Source organism: Hipposideros armiger, unplaced genomic scaffold (assembly GCF_001890085.2).
Source record: "Hipposideros armiger isolate ML-2016 unplaced genomic scaffold, ASM189008v1 scaffold_1600, whole genome shotgun sequence".
In the NCBI taxonomy this organism is placed as follows: Eukaryota; Metazoa; Chordata; class Mammalia; order Chiroptera; family Hipposideridae; genus Hipposideros; species Hipposideros armiger.
In genome coordinates this window covers 69,483-75,690 of record NW_017732950.1, presented here as the reverse complement: position 1 = coordinate 75,690, position 6,208 = coordinate 69,483, and positions in this window count along the sequence as shown.

Genomic DNA, 6,208 nt, shown 5'->3' with positions numbered 1-6,208 from the left:
TCACACATACCCCTGTTGTTGGAAGCACTTGACCAGAAATGCTTGCCAGTACTGCCAAAGCACTGCTGTGAAACGTGAAACACTCACCCGATTGTCTTTTTGTTGTTAATGTTTTGTCCATCCCTTTATTATTCCTTGCATGGCTCAGCATCAGAATTTGTCACCTCTTTATATTGTTTGAAAGTTGAAATAAAACAGTATGGTGCCATTTTTATTCTTTGACTTTCCTACAGAATTTCCAGCAGTTTTGCGGTAAAATAGAATCAGCTCTGCTCACCACGTTTACATTGGATCTCTGAATAGGGGTGGAATTTACCCAAGAAATCTTGAGCCAAAGAGTAGGTACATATTTCTGAGAGCGCTTGACGTCAGTTTTATTCTAGAGACCTTTGTCAAACAAAACATTAATTTTCTTCATTAGTGGAGGATAACACAGCTGAACAAAAGTCACGAATTATTCCCAAGTTTTATATTAATCAAACCTTTAGTCATGGAAGCTGACAAGCAGTAAAATGGGTGACCTGAATTTCATCTTTATTCTCCCCACTCTGTAATGGCCCCAGCATGCCTAATGAGCAGGAGTTGTTCAGAAAGCCTCATAGGCGGGGAAAGGAGAGGCTGTGATCAGCTCAGTGCTAATTCTACAAGGGACGCAGGAATCCATCCTGGGGTGAAGGTGTTTATGCTGGAGAACCCTAATCTCCCTCAAGCTGACTCTGCACAATACTTGGAACAGTCATTTCACTGGGTTTGCCCTCTGTTTTGAAGCTTGGATTACAGCTGCCAAACTTGCTGACATTCTAAATTCCTGCCAAATTAAGCTGCAGAATAAGAGTTAATCAGGACTGAGCATGGAAGAGGCTTGCTTTTTCTTGCTGATTTCCTTCTCTTTTTCTTCACTCTCAAGGTGCTCTTTAAAAATAGTTACCTGACACATTGTTAGGAAACCTATTGTTAGGAGTGCTTCCTTTTTCTTCCAGGCTATTTTCGTCTGGATGATAGGTAATTTTTGCACAAAATGGGCACTAGATCTTAGCTGAGAGAACTGATGTTTGAAATGTTTCTTTAAAGCTCTTGTGGCATGGATTAAATTCAGGAATCAAGAGAAACAACAAAGTTAAACTGGGTTTCTGAAAAACACCTGCTCTCCATCACATGTAAATTTTCAGTGGGTTTCATAGGCACCTGTGATCCAACTGCAGTTCCTGTAAGTGCTGATGTGAGGTGTTTCTTTACTTGAAGAAAACAAAACACTTGCTATGTTTTAGGCACATATACAGCCATTCGTTCTTGAGGTAAATTCTGATTAAAGTTTCTTCAATAAAACTGTCACTAAATGTGATCTGTGGGTGCTAAGTTGGGTGGAAAAAGTTTGCCGGCTCTTGATCAATTTGAGGGGCAGAGGGCAAGCTGTAAGTCTGGTGTTCGGGAATGGTTTATCACGTCTATTAAACTGCCACACTTTGGGGAAGTATCAAAGGGGAAAAATCACTTGGATGTGAATAAAACCTAAATAATTTTGGTTTCAGGTATAGCTCATACTCTTCACTCAGACTTTTTCTGAATCCCTGTCATGTGCCATTTCCTAGGGGGCTAGTGGGAGGGTGGGGTGAGACAGATGCTTCCAGCCTGTTGGGTGAGACCGGCAGGGTGATAGGAACGCCATCACGGAGGAGAAGCATGGAGGAATTGTCAGCACGGGGAGGGGTGGGGGGAAGAGGTGGGCCGGGAGGTGGGAAAAGTGGTCATCAGGTGACTCCAGCTGTCATTGCGTCCTGCGTGCCAGGCTGTTCTGGGCCTTTGGCCTGTTATCTCTGGCATTCTTTTAATTTGCGGAGTGAGAAACAGGCTTAGTTTAAGTGACTTGTTCAGGTCATAGGCTGGAAAGGAGGCCTGACTTCTCAGGTTGCGGGCCTCCCTCCGAATGGCAGGCGGCTGTAGGACTGAGTAAATTGTGTTCCTTAACTGTTGTGTCTACTTATATCTCGAGTCACAAATACTTGGTTAAAGTACTGAAGTCAGTGAAATGGTGTATTTTGTGTGTGTATATACACTCATGGGCAATCCTGTCATGTTCATTTCTGTTTTCTATGGGCTTTCTTTAGTGGGAGGAAGGGGTAGTACATTGCACAGCCTAGGGAAAGTGCCCTGTGGAGAAGCCATCCTGTCTGCTACCACTGACTTTTCTCCTGTGCTCGCTCATTTCCATTTTTCCTCTTCTCAGGCCTAGGGATACAGGCACAGTGACAACCATAACCCAGGGAGGGATGTTATGGCTAAGGGCTGTTAGTTCCCTGTAGCCAAAGACCCTTCTAGGAACACAGTTGAACAGTTGGGTTTATTGACCTGTTGACTGAGGGTGCTTCATGCCACGGGGAGCCGCAGGGCGTCCCAGTCAGAGGGTGTTAGCACTTGCAGGGTTTGAGCTTATGTCTTTGGTGGAGGGCTCAAGGAAGCGGGGCCTTGCTCTGAGTTGGACATTGTCAGGAAGCGAGAGAATTCTGTCATGGTTATCCTGATTTTTACTGAGCAGGTGAGAATGGAGTGAGGCTAAAGCCGGGCTGGGTAAAACAGCAGCAGCCCCTCATTAGCCGGGAGGGGGGATGTCTGGTCCTTCGTGTGGTTTGGACAATGTTCATGTTTTGTCTGTATTGAGATGTGATTACCGAGTCGTCTGGTTTTTGTCTGCATCACAGTCACAGAGTGGCCTTGTCTGATGGTGCTCTGTGAAATTGTTTATGTTAAACAGGAGAACACGACAGCATCACTGTAGTGGCCCGGCCAGCTGGTAGCAGCGCCACGGCCTGACTAGAGCTGGGCCAGTTCCTGCTGTCGGGGCTGTTTTTTATTTCTGAGGATATGCTGACCCCAGGACCCAGAGGGCCTGAGTGCTCTATAACCAACTCCCCCTTTCCCTGTGACGAATGGATATTGAGCACATGCAGGGCACTTGGGCACAGGGTGGAGGAGTCAGGCCACAGTTACCTGATGATGTGGCTCCAGACTTCAAAGACTTCTTTGGTGCCATGACAACCGCTTCTCATGACTTTCTTCTCAAATGCCTGACTTGGCTCACTTCCTGTCACACCCTAGCAGCTGATGCAGCCAGATTTAGGGTTTCGTCAGCCTTCACTCTCCACTAACCCGGTAATCAGATGATGTTTTTGACCTAGGTTCAGTGCCTTTGCTTTTCCAGTGACTGAGTTGTACTGCAGGACAGCAAAACATTCCAGTATAGCCTAGCATTCAAATGTGCCCATATTGACTAGCACATAAACAAACATTTGTAATGGTGCTTTGAGAGGGATGGACGTGTGATGGTTAGCGTGGGCGGGGGCTGGAGGTGGATGGAGAGAGGGAGGGACAGGTCTCCCTGGAAAGGGAACCCCAGTGTTCTGGGGACAATGTAGACTGATGAATGAAATAAGTTTAGTTTTGAAACCCATTCTCTTACGTTGGACCACTGAGAACATTTCTGCTCAGCAGTAATGGGAGAGGAGCAGCTCTAGCTCTAGGGACGGAAGCCCTGGCTGACTGTCTCTCTCTGTCAGCCTCATCCCAGTGGCACTAAGATCCCTGAAAGACTCCTTGGTGGCAGAACTACATTTCGAGGCAGTAACGAGGTTCAGGAGTATGCCAACCCAAGTTTCAAGTCGGGGAGGTGTCCTCATTTCTCATTTCGGAAACTGTTCTTTGTGGAGGGTTAGGCCCATATCCAGTCACCGATGAGTCCTGAAGGTTCCAGAGCTCTGGTCTCTGAATTTAAGCTACACTTGGCCAGGGTTCCTCTGTGCCGATAGTGCCGCCCCTGTTTCTTTGCAAATCCGTGAGAAGCATTGATGGGGTGCGAGCCCACAGGGAGCTGGCCTCCAGGGCAGCACAGGTATAATCAGGAACAGCACTGCCCAGTGGAGACAGGAGCCACGTATGTAATTTTACATGTTCTTCCTTTAGCCACACTGAAAAGGTACAAAGAAATATGTGAGATTAATTTTAATACAGTATTTAACCCAACATATCTAAAATATTACTATTTTAACATGTAACCAATATTTTCCTTTTTTTCATTTGGTACTAAGTCTTCAAAATACAGTGTATTTTTTACTTCAGTACATCTCATTTTGAACTAGCCACATTTCAGGTGCTTAATAGGCACACTGGTGAGTGGCTGCCATATTGTACAGCAGGTTCTAGAATTCAGGGGGGACTCTGGTGTTGTCATTGTTCTGGCTTTTTAAAGGCTCCTTTGTTTTCCTGGAGCAAGCTTGGGGTCTTCTGGTGGCCTTAGATGGTTCTTAGAGCCCACAGAGGGTTAAATCAAATGGAGGGCTCCCCAGTTTTGACTGAGATCACCTGTATTTCAAGCAGATGACCTTCTTGACCTTGTAAGTGGCCTTAAGTCCAGGAAAGAGAAAACCTTTCAACTTCTACTTTATTACTTTAGTAGAATTATTTTGTTCTGAGAAAGGTAAATATGATTAAGTAGTAACCTCGGTTTGAAATTCCATTCTTCCACTTACTAGCTTTTGGAGAAGTTATTTTTCTAAGCCTTGATTTCCTCAGGGTAAAATGCGTATCATAACTTTACCTTTTAGGACTGTTTCAAGGATTAAATGAGTTAATTCATTCCAAGTGCTTAGAACAAGTTATTGGCACATTAAGCACTTAATAAATGTTGGCTTACTATTAGACTGCTGTGGACTTATATTTTCTAGGTTCATTGGCCCTTAGGATTAAGAGCATTGGGGTGTGCAAAATGGCTTGCTGAAAATAATTGGAGGATGGGGTGGGCAGTGGATGGGAAACCACGAGCTGAGTCATAGGTACATGGAAATGGAGGTTCGCTGTTCTCTACTTTTATCTATGTGATATTTTCCATAATAGAATTCTTCCTGAAATGGCTTGCCAGCTTTTGTTCTAGAATTTGCTGAAAGAAGAAATTGTTGCAATAATTTTATGTGCCCCTGTGAAGTGCCATATAAGTTTACTTGAGATGAGTGTGTGTGTTCGTGTATGTGTTCCACTTGGGGAAGTCAGGGAGAGCCTTGTAGAGTAGGGAGTCATTTAGCTGAGTATTAAAAAAATTTTTTATCAGCTTTATTAAGATTTAATTCACATACCACACAGTTCACCCATTTAAAGTGTACAATTCAGTGGCTTTTAGTATAGTCACGGTTGTACAACCATCGTAATGAATTCTAGAATGTTTTCATCAACTCAAAGAGAAGCCTCATGTTCATTAGCAATCATTCCCTATTTTTTATCCCAGTGCCTCTTACCTCCACCCCACAGCCCTAGGCAATCATGAATTCACTTTCTGTTTATATAGATTTGCCTCTTCTGGACATTTCATATAAAAGGAATCATTTATTATTGTATCGTCTTTTACTTAGCATGTTTTTAAGGTTCATCCATATAGCATGTATCAGTACTTCAGTCTTTTATTATTGTCAAATATTTCATTGTATGTATATACCACATTGTATTTATCCACTCGTCAGCTGATGGACATTTGGATTCTTTCCACTTTTCATGAATATGCTGCTATGAACATTCATGTACAAGTTTTTTATATGAATATATAAATAGATGTTATTTCATTGTCCCCTATCTTTTCTCTTATTCCTTTCTTTCTTCTTGACTACCTTCTTTTGATTTAAGTAAATATCTTTTAGCATACCACCCTAATTCCTTTTTTTAAAAAATTATATATATTTTAGTGACTTTATTAGTAGTTGCTCTAGTTCAGGGGTTGGCAAACTGTGGCTCGCGAGCCACATGCAGTTCTTCGGGTATGTTCCATCTCAAAAGTTTGCCGACCCCTGGAAGAGCCAATTCTGTCCCTCACAACAATTTAAAAATTATCCGAGAGCCATAAATATATTTTTACATAATCACCAATATGTGAATAATATCCTTTAAAAATTTTATAAATGAGGGCCGGCCAAGTGGCGCATTGGTTAAGAGCTGGAGTGGGACGCCAGAGGGCCCCAGTTCGGATCCCACATATGAGCGCCAGTGACACTGCCCTCCACAGCTAAGATGATGAATAACAGCGCAACCTGGAGCTGGGCTGCCCTGAGTCACTGGCAACGGTGTAGGCTGCAGCCCCTGCAGCAGTAGGTTGCCATGGGCTACCATGTGTGGCCAGCAGCCAGCATGAGCGGCCAGCAGCCAGCGTGAGCGGCCAGCAGCCACAGTGAGCGGC